Raw genomic sequence first — 16,012 nt, forward strand, 5'->3', positions numbered from 1 at the left:
GTTCAGTGCGGCATGGTGTTGTTCAGTGCGGCATGGTGTTGTTCAGTGCGGCATGGTGTTGTTCAGTGCGGCATAATGTTGTTCAGTGCGGCATGGTGTTGTTCAGTGCGGCATGGTGTTGTTCAGTGCGGCATAATGTTCAGTGCGGCATAATGTTGTTCAGTGCGGCATGGTGTTGTTCAGTGCGGGATGGTGTTGTTCAGTGCAGGATGGTGTTGTTCAGTGCGGCATGGTGTTCAGTGCGGGATGGTGTCTTTCAGTGCGGCATGGTGTCGTTCAGTGCGGCATGGTGTCTTTCAGTGCGGCATGGTGTCGTTCAGTGCGGCATGGTGTCTTTCAGTGCGGCATGGTGTCTTTCAGTGAGGCATGGTGTTGTTCAGTGCGGCATGGTGTTGTTTAGTGCGGCATGGTGTTGTTCAGTGCGGGATGGTGTTGTTCAGTGTGGCATGGTGTTCAGTGCGGCATGGTGTTGTTCAGTGCGGTATCGTGTTGTTCAGTGCGGTATCGTGTTTCTCAGTGCGGTATCGTGTTGTTCAGTGCAGTATCGTTGTGTTGTTCGTATTGTGTTTAACACTTAGCCTCTAACACTTAGCCTCTAACACTTAGCCTCTAGCATCTAGAAGGTAAATAAATAGGAAGGAAGGACTCACCGGTGACGCCTTTGCCCACGTCCAAGCGTTGTACTTTGTATTTTCATCCTTCTGACAGTGGAAAACATAGCCAACAAACACCGTGGAACCTAAACGAATGAAAGAAAACTATCATTTGGCCACAACCAACATTCACAGATACAACACAATGTGACGTGCGGGGTTGAGGTTAAAGGTTGAGTGAAGGGCCCTCGTTTTAAACTACTTTTTTGAAAAGGATTGGGAACAAGTAAGACGTATTTAATTTATTTAATGGGAAGTAGTAAGAGCTATATAATTTAATCTATGTATTATATTCTATTGTATTGTATTCTGTTGTATTCTTTTGGATTGTATTCACACTAACCCCACTAAAACTTCAGCCCACAAAAACTCGCCTCTGGCGCCTAGCCTCTGGCACTTAGCCTCTAACACTTAGCCTTTAACACTTAGCCTTTAACACTTAGCCTTTAACACTTAGCCTTTAACACTTAGCCTAGAAGGTGAATAAATAGGGTTAAAGGTTGAGTGAAGGGACCTCGTTTTAAACTACTTTTTTGAAAAGGAGTGGGAACAAGTAAGACGTATTTAATTTATTTAATGGGAAGTAGTAAGACTTATTAAATTTATTTAATCTACTTTTCTTCCCAGGCAAAATTTGATGTGCTGCAATTCCAAATTTCCAAAGTGAATGAAGGAATGAAGTCCTTTAAATTATGATTTTATATAAATACTAGGCATTAACACAAAATCGACGGCACAAAATGGGCAGACTTTACTTGTTTGAAAAGGACTGGTTACAAGACAGACTTTTTTAATTTATTTAATGGGAAGAAGACTTATTTAGTTTAATTGATCTATTTTTGTTCCCTGGCAAAATTCGATTTGCTGCAATTCCAAATTTCCAAAGTGAATGAAGGAAAGAAGTCGTTTAAATTATGATTTTGTTTAAATACTAGGCATAGACACAAAATCTACGGCACAAAATGGGCAGACTTTACTTGTTTGAAGAGGACTGGTTACAAGACAGACTTTTCTGATTTATTTAATGGGAAGAAGACTTATTTAGTTTATTTAATCTATTTTTGTTCCCTGGCAAAATTGGATTTGCTGAAATTGTATTTTGCCAAATCTTGCCTTGAGACCTGATAGGAAGTATTAAACGCTTAGTTAAATCAATACAAGTTGGTAATAAGAGCGAGTAATGTTGGTTGAACCGATGAATGAAGGTTGAAAGCAATTTAAATTATGACTTTGTATAAATACTAGATATTAACAGAACATCTACTGCGCGAAATGGGCAGAGTTTACTTGTTTGAGAAGGAGTGGCTTATTCAAAACTAAGATTTATTTAATCTGTTTGTTCCCAGGCAAAATTGGATGTGATGCAATTCCAAATTTCACCACATGATGGTGCCCAATTTTGACTTCATAGGACATATTAAACACTTAGCTTGTTATTATGTTCAAGGTAATCAGATTTGTTTATTATTCTAATGGCCTCTTCAAAACTATTCTGGATTACTACTTTGGATCTATTCTACATCACTTGGCAACAACATACTCTGTAACAGATTAGGCAGTATAATCATATCTGTTAACTTGAGAGTGCCCACACTCAATCTACTTATCGTGATGTGTTAAATCAATTACTGTTAGACATTATTTGTCTGATAATCTACCAAATCTTTGAATTGAAGAATTTGTGATTTAATTAATAGCTTGTTCAGGGTAATCAGACTTGTATATAATTCTAATGGCCTTCTTTTGAAAACTATTCTGAATTACAACTTTGGATCTTATATTACTTTGCAACAATCTACTCCGTGACAGATTAGGCAGTATAATCACATATGTTAACTTCAGTGCCCACACTGTATTTATTTATGGTTATTTGTTAAATCAAGTACTGTTAGACATGAAATAGGAAGTGTTTAACATAAATGTTATGGCTACTCACCATTGTAGCTCGCTCCTGGTCAATGATACGAGCCTCTTCTTGCAGTGGAAAACTTGCAGCCAACAAACACCGTGGAACCTAAAGGAATGAAATTAAACATTAACATTTCGCCTCGACCAATTTTCACACGTACAACGCAACGCGGCTACACTTCTGCTATTACAAACGTAAATCTCCTTAAACACAATGAGTGTTACTTACCGTGTACGCTCTAGACGGTCCAGTTGCAAGCAGAAAATAAAGATATTTCTGTTGATAATCGTCGCTGCTCAGTGGCTCACGGCCATCGCGCCAACAGATTTGAATCGGAGGTTCGGGCAATTACGTCATATCCGCGGCACATGACTGCGACGTAATACCCGCTTATCTGAAACGGCAGTTAAAAGTAGAGTTACATCAAGTTTTCTTGGAACCTAAACGAATGAAAGAAAACTATCATTTGGCCACAACCAACATTCACAGATACAACACAACGTGCGGGGTTGAGGTTAAAGATTGAGTGAAGGGCCCTCGTTTTAAACTACTGTTTTGAAAAGGAGTGGGAACAAGTAAGACGTATTTAATTTATTTAATGGGAAGTAGTAAGACTTATTAAATTTATTTAATCTACTTTTCTTCCCAGGCAAAATTTGATGTGCTGCAATTCCAAATTTCCAAAGTGAATGAAGGAATGAAGTCCTTTAAATTATGATTTTATATAAATACTAGGCATTAACACAAAATCGACGGCACAAAATGGGCAGACTTTACTTGTTTGAAAAGGACTGGTTACAAGACAGACTTTTTTAATTTATTTAATGGGAAGAAGACTTATTTAGTTTAATTGATCTATTTTTGTTCCCTGGCAAAATTCGATTTGCTGCAATTCCAAATTTCCAAAGTGAATGAAGGAAAGAAGTCGTTTAAATTATGATTTTGTTTAAATACTAGGCATAGACACAAAATCTACGGCACAAAATGGGCAGACTTTACTTGTTTGAAGAGGACTGGTTACAAGACAGACTTTTCTGATTTATTTAATGGGAAGAAGACTTATTTAGTTTATTTAATCTATTTTTGTTCCCTGGCAAAATTGGATTTGCTGAAATTGTATTTTGCCAAATCTTGCCTTGAGACCTGATAGGAAGTATTAAACGCTTAGTTAAATCAATACAAGTTGGTAATAAGAGCGAGTAATGTTGGTTGAACCGATGAATGAAGGTTGAAAGCAATTTAAATTATGACTTTGTATAAATACTAGATATTAACAGAACATCTACTGCGCGAAATGGGCAGAGTTTACTTGTTTGAGAAGGAGTGGCTTATTCAAAACTAAGATTTATTTAATCTGTTTGTTCCCAGGCAAAATTGGATGTGATGCAATTCCAAATTTCACCACATGATGGTGCCCAATTTTGACTTCATAGGACATATTAAACACTTAGCTTGTTATTATGTTCAAGGTAATCAGATTTGTTTATTATTCTAATGGCCTCTTCAAAACTATTCTGGATTACTACTTTGGATCTATTCTACATTACTTGGCAACAACATACTCTGTAACAGATTAGGCAGTATAATCATATCTGTTAACTTGAGAGTGCCCACACTCAATCTACTTATCGTGATGTGTTAAATCAATTACTGTTAGACATTATTTGTCTGATAATCTACCAAATCTTTGAATTGAAGAATTTGTGATTTAATTAATAGCTTGTTCAGGGTAATCAGACTTGTATATAATTCTAATGGCCTTCTTTTGAAAACTATTCTGAATTACAACTTTGGATCTTATATTACTTTGCAACAATCTACTCCGTGACAGATTAGGCAGTATAATCACATATGTTAACTTCAGTGCCCACACTGTATTTATTTATGGTTATTTGTTAAATCAAGTACTGTTAGACATGAAATAGGAAGTGTTTAACATAAATGTTATGGCTACTCACCATTGTAGCTCGCTCCTGGTCAATGATACGAGCCTCTTCTTGCAGTGGAAAACTTGCAGCCAACAAACACCGTGGAACCTAAAGGAATGAAATTAAACATTAACATTTCGCCTCGACCAATTTTCACACGTACAACGCAACGCGGCTACACTTCTGCTATTACAAACGTAAATCTCCTTAAACACAATGAGTGTTACTTACCGTGTACGCTCTAGACGGTCCAGTTGCAAGCAGAAAATAAAGATATTTCTGTTGATAATCGTCGCTGCTCAGTGGCTCACGGCCATCGCGCCAACAGATTTGAATCGGAGGTTCGGGCAATTACGTCATATCCGCGGCACATGACTGCGACGTAATACCCGCTTATCTGAAACGGCAGTTAAAAGTAGAGTTACATCAAGTTTTCTTGGAACCTAAACGAATGAAAGAAAACTATCATTTGGCCACAACCAACATTCACAGATACAACACAACGTGCGGGGTTGAGGTTAAAGATTGAGTGAAGGGCCCTCGTTTTAAACTACTGTTTTGAAAAGGAGTGGGAACAAGTAAGACGTATTTAATTTATTTAATGGGAAGTAGTAAGACTTATTAAATTTATTTAATCTACTTTTCTTCCCAGGCAAAATTTGATGTGCTGCAATTCCAAATTTCCAAAGTGAATGAAGGAATGAAGTCCTTTAAATTATGATTTTGTACACATACTAGGCATTAACACAAAATCGACGGCACAAAATGGGCAGACTTTACTTGTTTGAAAAGGACTGGTTACAAGACAGACTTTTTTAATTTATTTAATGGGAAGAAGACTTATTTAGTTTAATTGATCTATTTTTGTTCCCTGGCAAAATTCGATTTGCTGCAATTCCAAATTTCCAAAGTGAATGAAGGAAAGAAGTCGTTTAAATTATGATTTTGTTTAAATACTAGGCATAGACACAAAATCTACGGCACAAAATGGGCAGACTTTACTTGTTTGAAGAGGACTGGTTACAAGACAGACTTTTCTGATTTATTTAATGGGAAGAAGACTTATTTAGTTTATTTAATCTATTTTTGTTCCCTGGCAAAATTGGATTTGCTGAAATTGTATTTTGCCAAATCTTGCCTTGAGACCTGATAGGAAGTATTAAACGCTTAGTTAAATCAATACAAGTTGGTAATAAGAGCGAGTAATGTTGGTTGAACCGATGAATGAAGGTTGAAAGCAATTTAAATTATGACTTTGTATAAATACTAGATATTAACAGAACATCTACTGCGCGAAATGGGCAGAGTTTACTTGTTTGAGAAGGAGTGGCTTATTCAAAACTAAGATTTATGTAATCTGTTTGTTCCCAGGCAAAATTGGATGTGATGCAATTCCAAATTTCACCACATGATGGTGCCCAATTTTGACTTCATAGGACATATTAAACACTTAGCTTGTTATTATGTTCAAGGTAATCAGATTTGTTTATTATTCTAATGGCCTCTTCAAAACTATTCTGGATTACTACTTTGGATCTATTCTACATTACTTGGCAACAACATACTCTGTAACAGATTAGGCAGTATAATCATATCTGTTAACTTGAGAGTGCCCACACTCAATCTACTTATCGTGATGTGTTAAATCAATTACTGTTAGACATTATTTGTCTGATAATCTACCAAATCTTTGAATTGAAGAATTTGTGATTTAATTAATAGCTTGTTCAGGGTAATCAGACTTGTATATAATTCTAATGGCCTTCTTTTGAAAACTATTCTGAATTACAACTTTGGATCTTATATTACTTTGCAACAATCTACTCCGTGACAGATTAGGCAGTATAATCACATATGTTAACTTCAGTGCCCACACTGTATTTATTTATGGTTATTTGTTAAATCAAGTACTGTTAGACATGAAATAGGAAGTGTTTAACATAAATGTTATGGCTACTCACCATTGTAGCTCGCTCCTGGTCAATGATACGAGCCTCTTCTTGCAGTGGAAAACTTGCAGCCAACAAACACCGTGGAACCTAAAGGAATGAAATTAAACATTAACATTTCGCCTCGACCAATTTTCACACGTACAACGCAACGCGGCTACACTTCTGCTATTACAAACGTAAATCTCCTTAAACACAATGAGTGTTACTTACCGTGTACGCTCTAGACGGTCCAGTTGCAAGCAGAAAATAAAGATATTTCTGTTGATAATCGTCGCTGCTCAGTGGCTCACGGCCATCGCGCCAACAGATTTGAATCGGAGGTTCGGGCAATTACGTCATATCCGCGGCACATGACTGCGACGTAATACCCGCTTATCTGAAACGGCAGTTAAAAGTAGAGTTACATCAAGTTTTCTTGGAACCTAAACGAATGAAAGAAAACTATCATTTGGCCACAACCAACATTCACAGATACAACACAACGTGCGGGGTTGAGGTTAAAGATTGAGTGAAGGGCCCTCGTTTTAAACTACTGTTTTGAAAAGGAGTGGGAACAAGTAAGACGTATTTAATTTATTTAATGGGAAGTAGTAAGACTTATTAAATTTATTTAATCTACTTTTCTTCCCAGGCAAAATTTGATGTGCTGCAATTCCAAATTTCCAAAGTGAATGAAGGAATGAAGTCCTTTAAATTATGATTTTGTACAAATACTAGGCATTAACACAAAATCGACGGCACAAAATGGGCAGACTTTACTTGTTTGAAAAGGACTGGTTACAAGACAGACTTTTTTAATTTATTTAATGGGAAGAAGACTTATTTAGTTTAATTGATCTATTTTTGTTCCCTGGCAAAATTCGATTTGCTGCAATTCCAAATTTCCAAAGTGAATGAAGGAAAGAAGTCGTTTAAATTATGATTTTGTTTAAATACTAGGCATAGACACAAAATCTACGGCACAAAATGGGCAGACTTTACTTGTTTGAAGAGGACTGGTTACAAGACAGACTTTTCTGATTTATTTAATGGGAAGAAGACTTATTTAGTTTATTTAATCTATTTTTGTTCCCTGGCAAAATTGGATTTGCTGAAATTGTATTTTGCCAAATCTTGCCTTGAGACCTGATAGGAAGTATTAAACGCTTAGTTAAATCAATACAAGTTGGTAATAAGAGCGAGTAATGTTGGTTGAACCGATGAATGAAGGTTGAAAGCAATTTAAATTATGACTTTGTATAAATACTAGATATTAACAGAACATCTACTGCGCAAAATGGGCAGAGTTTACTTGTTTGAGAAGGAGTGGCTTATTCAAAACTAAGATTTATGTAATCTGTTTGTTCCCAGGCAAAATTGGATGTGATGCAATTCCAAATTTCACCACATGATGGTGCCCAATTTTGACTTCATAGGACATATTAAACACTTAGCTTGTTATTATGTTCAAGGTAATCAGATTTGTTTATCATTCTAATGGCCTCTTCAAAACTATTCTGGATTACTACTTTGGATCTATTCTACATTACTTGGCAACAACATACTCTGTAACAGATTAGGCAGTATAATCACATATGTTAACTTGAGAGTGCCCACACTCAATCTACTTATCGTGATGTGTTAAATCAATTACTGTTAGACATTATTTGTCTGATAATCTACCAAATCTTTGAATTGAAGAATTTGTGATTTAATTAATAGCTTGTTCAGGGTAATCAGACTTGTATATAATTCTAATGGCCTTCTTTTGAAAACTATTCTGAATTACAACTTTGGATCTTATATTACTTTGCAACAATCTACTCGGTGACAGATTAGGCAGTATAATCACATATGTTAACTTCAGTGCCCACACTGTATTTATTTATGGTTATTTGTTAAATCAAGTACTGTTAGACATGAAATAGGAAGTGTTTAACATAAATGTTATGGCTACTCACCATTGTAGCTCGCTCCTGGTCAATGATATGAGCCTCTTCTTGCAGTGGAAAACTTGCAGCCAACAAACACCGTGGAACCTAAAGGAATGAAATTAAACATTAACATTTCGCCCGGACCAACATTCACACGTACAACGCAACGCGGCTACACTTCTGCTATTACAAACGTAAATCTCCTTAAACACAACGAGTGTTACTTACCGTGTACGCTCTAGGCAAAATTGGATGTGATGCAATTCCAAATCTATCTGAAACGGCAGTTAAAAGTAGAGTTACATCAAGTTTTCTTTTTTAATCAACACAATCATTTACAACCGTTGACCAGAAAGAATCGTCGAAATTCGACGTCCCCCACAAACGCCACGCTCACTCGCTTTTCAGGGCAACAAAAGTACTTCTTTTTAAAAACGATGAGTTGTACTTACCGTGTACGCTCTGGACGGTCCAGTTGCAAGCAGAAAATAAAAATATTTCTCTTGTTAGTCGTATGTTACCATCCGCTGTGTCTTTGTCAACATCGCCGCCATTTTCCTACTTCCTGCTGCGAGCCACGCCCACGGATTTAAATTTGGGCGGAAGCTCTTTCCATTGGCGTCGTTTTCGCGTATAGCAAATCCGATTGGTTGGGAAGGGTGCACGGTTATGCAGCCGAGGGGTCCTGTGATCGGTGGGATGTAAAGTAGGCGTCGACGTCACGTCCGCGTCACGTGACCACGACGTGGCAGACGTCATATAGCAACCGCTGTTTTGTTTAGTAGACTTACAGTTGTTATGCATTGACATAATGGCGCACACACCAAATAGATTTAAATAAATTAAATAATTCTTCTGCCCACTCTCTTTTAAACAAGTTAACTCTCCCCGCGGATTTGAATTCCGGCGAAAGTTACGCCCATCGACGTCACGTATGTCACGTGACCACGACGTGGCAGATGTCATATAGCAACCGCTGTTTTGTTTAGTAGATTTACAGTTGTTATGCATTGGCATAATGGTGTGCACTCAAAATAGATTTAAATAAATTAAATATTTCTTCTGCCTACTCCCTTTTAAACAAGTTAACTCTGCCCACGTCCATTGACGTCTTGTCTGCGTCACGTGACCACGACGTAGCGACGTCATATAGTAACCGCTGTTTTGACCAGTAGACTTAGTTATTATGCGTTGACATAATGGCGCACTGGTTAGCATGGCCACCTCTTAAGCATGATGATGCGGGTTCGACGCCTGATCAATGTTAGCATGGAGTGAGCTGAAGTGCATGGCGCTGAAGATTTGAATCTTTGAAATGCGCTGAGGTCTGACATATCAGGCAGAATGGTTTGCCATCACGTTCAACAAAAAATAGAAACTTTCCCACTCTGATTAAAACGTCCTGTGTTCATCTACGTATTTTCGTTTTGCTGTGCATCTTTTCCCTGCCATTTCGAGAGCCCAATTGACACTCATAGTTTAAAGAAATGTGTTTGCCCATCCTACTTTGTGGAATTTCACCACATGCGCTTTTGACCAAAATACCAAATTGAACTCAAGTGAAGCCAACACGCACAACCCCCCCCCCCCCACACACACACACACACACACACACAAATGTTGATATGAACATAAAAGAGCCGCATGCGGTTCGTGAGTTGCGGCTTGGCCAAACCTGTACTATACAACTTTATTTGTATAAAATTTTCACAACAGCTGTCACACAAACAAAGCGGGAAAAACCGAAGACGTGCGTGTTCCGCCCACGCTGGATTTATTTGCACCTTTGAAAAGACACCGTATTGCCGCAGATGTGGCAAAGAGTACTTTTGGGCATCTGAGACGGAAGGATGTCCAAAGCATCACGTCACCTGCTCTGGTAGGCATGGTGGTGGGACGTTGAGGTCAACCGCTTTGGGGTTGGCTGAATCTTTGATCGCAGGATGCCACACACTTGAAGACAGAAGCAGAAAAGCAGAGCTAAATGCAAAATGTACTCACCGGTGACTCCAATTTTTTTCCCCCCTGAAGAAACAGCTGGACGGGTGGCCCCGGCTGGCCAGTGGGACTCTTGTTATTCTGACCCTTTTTAATGCGCGTTTGGGGCAACAACCGTTTTTTGTGGCGCTCTCTTCTGGTTCAAAAGTGCCCTGCATGTGAATTTGCTTTTCCTGCCTTCTGATTGGATGAGCGCCGGTGTGACGCGGTGCCTCTGTCACCGTGGCGGGGGGTATACGTTGGCATCGGAGCGTCTGCCAACGTCTGAGACCGGCTGGCAGTGTATCGGAGGTGTCGAGTGCGGTGCCGCTGGAGCTCACTCACCAGCTGGTGTTAGGGCCACAGAATGAAGGCCAAGGAGAAGAATAGAAAGAGAAACAGAAACTTCTCCTCCAATTGTTTGATTTGTCTCTTCTGAGCTTCGATGAATTCTTTCAGCTCTTTGTTCCTCTAGGACGGACAAATGGAAAGTGGCATTCAAAAGCCAGTAAGCGTGCAAGTAAGTGCCGGGCTGGCTTTGGGCCCTTACCTGTTGCGCGCTGTGCAGCAGATCCATTCTCTCTTGGAGGATGCAAGCGTCGCGCTCCCTCAACTCGCACATCAGGGCTCGCTTCCATTGGTCCACGGCGCTCCTAAGCTCTTCTCTCTGATCCGCCGTCAGCACGTCATTCACGCCAGCGTGGCTGGCTTTTTCGCCGTCCGTGGCGGGGCAGTCCCGCTGCGGTAGCGCCTCGTACAACATGGCCTCCAGCTCCAGGATCCTCTGGGCCGCAATCCTCGTCCATCAGTGGTCCGGCGGGAGATTTGAGGGCGGCTTACCTTATGAGCCTGGTCCATGGAACACTTCCTGAAGTCCAACTCTTCATCCAGGTAGCCCTTCTGCTTGCAGAACATATCCTAGCACAGCTCAAGGTCAGAATTGTTGGGGCACATTGCCGGAGTTCCCCTTGGCTGATGTCGCGTGTCTGTCTACCTTCTCACTTTCAATGTCCAACATCTTCTGTTGAAGTGCTGACTTGGTCACTTTGATGTATTCTAACCACTGAGGAAAGGCTGCTGTCACATAAGCAGAATGCGAGAGCGTGCGTGGACGTGCGCGTTACCTTCTCGGCTAGGGTGAGAAGGGTCCTGGCGTGAATCACGACCACCTGCTCCTCGTTGGTGAGATTCTGCAAGAGCCCAAAGGCACAGCGTCAACAAGCTTCTTTCAGCGCAAAGCCTTCCAAAAGTCACATTTGAGCCGCCGAGTCTCGTGGAGTGCGAACATAAGGAGTTCGACATACACTTACGGCGTTATAGCCCAGGATGTCCAGCTTCTTCATCAGATCACTGATGACGATGTCCGGGGGAAAGGCGCAAGGAGCAATGTAAGGTGTTCTGGGACCTCGGGTTAAGGTTAGGGTTGCGAGGGACGCCTTACGTACGCTCACGCCCTCGGCCTCGCAGTAGATCTGCAAAGGGCTGAGGCCGTCTGGGAAACGGACTTGCAGAAACTTCAAGACGGGGGAGCGCCACTCCCTCTCCTGAAAGGCAGAGGCATGCATCCGTCCGTCCGTCCGTCCGTCCGTCACATCTCTGGCCTCAACACGCTTGTGCGAGTCTTCCCACCTCCAGCTCCAGGATGCGGAACTCAAGCAGTTCGTTTTGGTCTCGGATATCCTGGATGTGCTCTTTCAGACGCGCTTCTTCCGCCTCCATCCGCCTGACCTGAAAAGACAGTCAGACCTCATCTGCGGGGCTTCCCGACAGGTGTGACGCCAAGCGACTCCGCCCAGCGCCTTTCTTTCCGTCACCTTTTCGGCCAACTGCTGATTGCTCTGACGCAGCAGCTGCTTCTCCTCCACCCACTTGACATTCTAGAAGAGACAAACGCGTGGACAGCTTTGGAATGTTGTGTCATTTTCATCCACAAATTCTTTGGTTGACTGGAAAATGACATTTGCTTTTCTCCGCATTTTCCCAGCCACGTTCGGGGGGGGGGTTGGTCCAGTAATGCCAGACGGATGAGTGACTGAAGAATGTAGCTATTTTGTCTGAGAAAAAGGTGTGCTCATTGATGAGCTTACCTGTCCTTGTTGCTTCAGCGCTGACTCCAGATCTGCTACTCTGCTTTGATAGTGACCCATTTCTACCATCAGCTTTTCTCTGGTCTGAAAGGAGGAGGAGGGAGGCTCCTCCTCCTCCTTTCAGACCAGAGAACACCCGAGGCTGGGTGAGAACGGGGAGGCTGCGACCCGGCCGGGGGTTGCGGGAAGGGGCGCCACCTTGATCTCCTTCTCGGCGTCGTAGTCCCCTTCGCTGGTCTGGGCTAGCAGAGCGTAGGCTCGTTGCAGCGCTTGATATTCTTGCGTCAGCTGGCGGTAGCGAAGCTCCGCCTCTTCATGCACACACCAATGCAACACAGCACTAGTACCAGAATCAGTCAGACCGGCGACAAAGCACCCGCGACGCAAAGACGAGTCCGATTCCAGGCTGAAGAGGAATGTTTGGTGCCAATACGCTGGCAGAAATGGCGGGCTACCTCTTCGGGTTCCGTGTCGGGGGTTCTGTCGGTGTGAAAAGACAAGGACGATCCGTCCGAGTCCACCAACACGTCTTCGTCGTAGCCGTAAAATGTTTCGATGACCTGCGGGCGCGGAAGCAAACATCTCTCTGAACAAACTGAAGCGACACCTCACGATGAATCGACGAGAGGAACGATAGCGAGAAAAAGGCCATTTCATCTTGCGCAACACCAAGCAGCCGCAAACAAACAGACTCACCTTGCAGGACCTCACGCTTTGTTCCTCCTCAGAGATTCTCGACGTCGGTATCGTAGCAGCAAATCTCTCTCCTGTCGACACAAATAATCCGCCTTTGAGATTCTTCGGATGCAAAGGGAACGAACGGCTCCGGCGCAGAAACAAACGCGACTCACAATGACATTTCTGACATGAGCTCCTGTCTCCAGAGCCTGAAAAACACGTCACCGGCGATGATTGGAGGGACGCTCGTCTTTTCCAAAAGTGACAACTACAGGGTGTGTCAGGGTTTTCCAGATTATCTTTATCGTATCATTGTGTTGCTTTGACTTTGACTGCGACCTGTAATAAATAATATTATTTATCCCTTATTTATCCCTATCGCTTATCCCTTCCTACACAAAGTTGTAAAACACCCCTTGCTATGTTTTGACTAGAGGTCAAGGGCTTCCTCTATTCAATCCACTCTTACACCCACCCTGTTTCTCTTAATTAAAATGCTCGTGCAGGAGCCGAGAGTCAGACTTCATTCGTACAACGGATGGACTCTCCACCTGCAGGTGTCCAAAAGAACTTACTTGTCTCCCGTGTGGTTCTTGCAAAATAAGTTGGAGCGAGCGCAACTCTAACAGGGTGCATTTTGCCACTAGCTGCCTACGGACAATGACGTCGCGCTCGCGGCTCATGGTTGACGGGCTGAGCAGCCGGGCAAGTCCGTCGTTTTCAGCGCACAGCGAGTGGCAAAGGCGCTGACAAAACGGGAGCTTTGAGCTGCTGAAAACGGCAAAACAAGTCTAAAGCGTGTTCAAACGCGTGCGCACAATGCTCCTGCTTGAAAGGTCGGAATTTAAGGGGCCAATTTTTTGGATGGCGGCCGCCGGCCAAGCTTTGGACGGAAAAGGTTTCCTGGCGACAGCGAGCGAGCGCGGCGCTGCCGTACGTGCACCGAGTCGCCTGCCTGAAGACCTTGGACAAGTCGTCGATGATGTGCCGCTGCTCCACAACTTGAAGGAACTCCATTTCACCGTCCTGCTGGCCGCAACCGCGGTCCAGGTCATTGAGCGAACTAGGCCTTCTCTGTGGAACACAAATGCAGTGGACTCTGTTGGCACGCCGCCGTTGTCCGCGTCGACTTACCAAGCTTGCCATCTCCTCGTTCTCCTGGGTGACAAAGCGCACTTTGTTTTCAAGGCGACACAGCACCAGCGAGAGTTCTTCATTCTTCCTGCTCAGGCGTTTGTTTTTGTACAGGAGTGGCAGAAACTGGCTTTCTGTTTCTCTCAGTCGCTTTAGCTGCAAGCATGAAGTGCGGGATGTGAAAGACGCACAACACGCGGGCCAGAACGTATCCATTCCTTTTGCATCGGTTTGAACGGAATCGTGCCTTTGGCTCCCAATAAAAGACATCTACCAGGCAACCGACTCGCCGCGCCGCTCAACTAATAAGCAAGCGCAATGGGTGCCTCGCTGGATGGCGCGCATCAAACGTAGCGCAAACCTTCAAGCGTGCCGTCAATAAATTACCAGTTCATTGCGCTCTTCAGAAAGCAGGGCGTTTCGATCCTCCAGTTTCCTGATGACTGCGCTGAGCTCAGCGATTTTCAGATGAAACCGTCGCGTGTCCCGATCCTCCTGAGACTGAAAACGCCCCGCAACACACACACACAAGCACTCGTTCAAAGTTCAAAACTGTTTTTGTGCTACCTTCCTCCAGCAACGAACTAAGTCATGCGTACTGCAAGTGTGTGATGAGGTGGCTTACGCAATGAAGAGGATTGCTAGTAGCGGCGTTGACCCCACTTCCAGGGTAGTTTAGGCCCGCCCTTTGGGAATCCCTCAGGGCAGCGATCTGCTGCTCGGCAGCCTGAGTCTGCAGCTGAAGGCGGTGGACGTGGCCGGCCCCAGGGCTTCATCCAAAACACTAACCGCTCTGTCTTTCAGCTTGATCTCATCCGTCTGGATGTACAAACGGGGAGCGCTCAGGCAGGCGGGCAAACTCATTTGCCAGAATTGTGACAAAAACAAAGAGAGCAACCGGCCAATTTTTTTCTTGAATCTACTAGAACACCTTTGCTGTGACAAAAGCGAAGCGAGCAACCGGACATTTTCTTCTTGTGAAATAGAATAGAATAGAATGCCTTAGGTGTCATTGCACTGCAGGTATACAACGAAATTGGGAACATAGCCACGCACCGCGCATCTGATCAGTCCTACCAGTCGGCGGATCTCCCTCTCGCAGTCTCTCTTGGTTCGGCTCAGCTCCTCCCGATGCTGGTGATGAGCCGATCGGAGCTCGGCCGCTCGGGACTGCCAGGCCTGCTGGGCCGCTGCCAGGGCTTCTTCCGCGCTCCTGGTGGAGGCGACACCGCTCGGTCTCCCGACACCGCCGCGTCTCCTCCACCTCCGCCAGCAAAGCGCCCCCCCTCCTCACCTGAGCAGACATTGCGCCACACCGGGCCGTTGAGACCGCAACGGAGCGCCGCGACGCTTACTGGGGACAAGCTACACAATACGGTCGCGGCCGCATCGAAGCCCGACGTGGCGTGCGGATAGTCAGACACGGATAGAGCGGATCACCTTGTCCATGGAGCCGTCCCTCAGGCTGAGGACCAAGGCATTCAGTCGCTGGATCTCTCCATCTTTGATTTTGATCACTCTCATCAGCTCCATTTCATGCTGCCGCAGTAATGTCTCCCTGGTAATGGCTAACTCTTTCTGCTTCTCCTCATGGAGTTTGCTTTTGAGTTCCGTCATGGCGGCGGTGGCACGGTGGTGCTCCGCCCGCAGGTCCTGACTTCTCTCTCTCTCCAGACAGCTGACCTGACATGACTTAGACTTAGACTTAGACAAACTTTATTGTCATCTTGTCTGCACATGGTGCATACAAAACGAAATTCCGTTGCATACGTCTTACAACA

General features: G+C 43.5%; 1 long non-coding RNA gene across 2 annotated transcripts; it reads right to left on the bottom strand.

The window, feature by feature from the left end:
• Positions 1 to 12,581: 12,581 nt before the first annotated feature.
• On the bottom strand, positions 12,582 to 15,456 carry LOC148379570 (uncharacterized). 2 transcript variants are annotated; one of them, XR_015855412.1, is made up of 6 exons: positions 15,309 to 15,456; positions 14,857 to 15,050; positions 14,619 to 14,732; positions 13,116 to 14,387; positions 12,875 to 12,979; positions 12,585 to 12,730 (listed from the first exon to the last, which is right to left on the bottom strand). It is a non-coding gene; the product is annotated as an uncharacterized LOC148379570 (long non-coding RNA). The 2 variants fall into 2 exon arrangements; XR_015855411.1 differs by having other exon boundaries at positions 12,582 to 12,979.
• Between the last annotated feature and the right edge of the window lie 556 nt (positions 15,457 to 16,012).

This window comes from Syngnathus floridae, chromosome 22 (assembly GCF_059516105.1).
Source record: "Syngnathus floridae isolate MCC-2025c chromosome 22, RoL_Sflo_1.0, whole genome shotgun sequence".
Classification (NCBI taxonomy): domain Eukaryota; kingdom Metazoa; phylum Chordata; class Actinopteri; order Syngnathiformes; family Syngnathidae; genus Syngnathus; species Syngnathus floridae.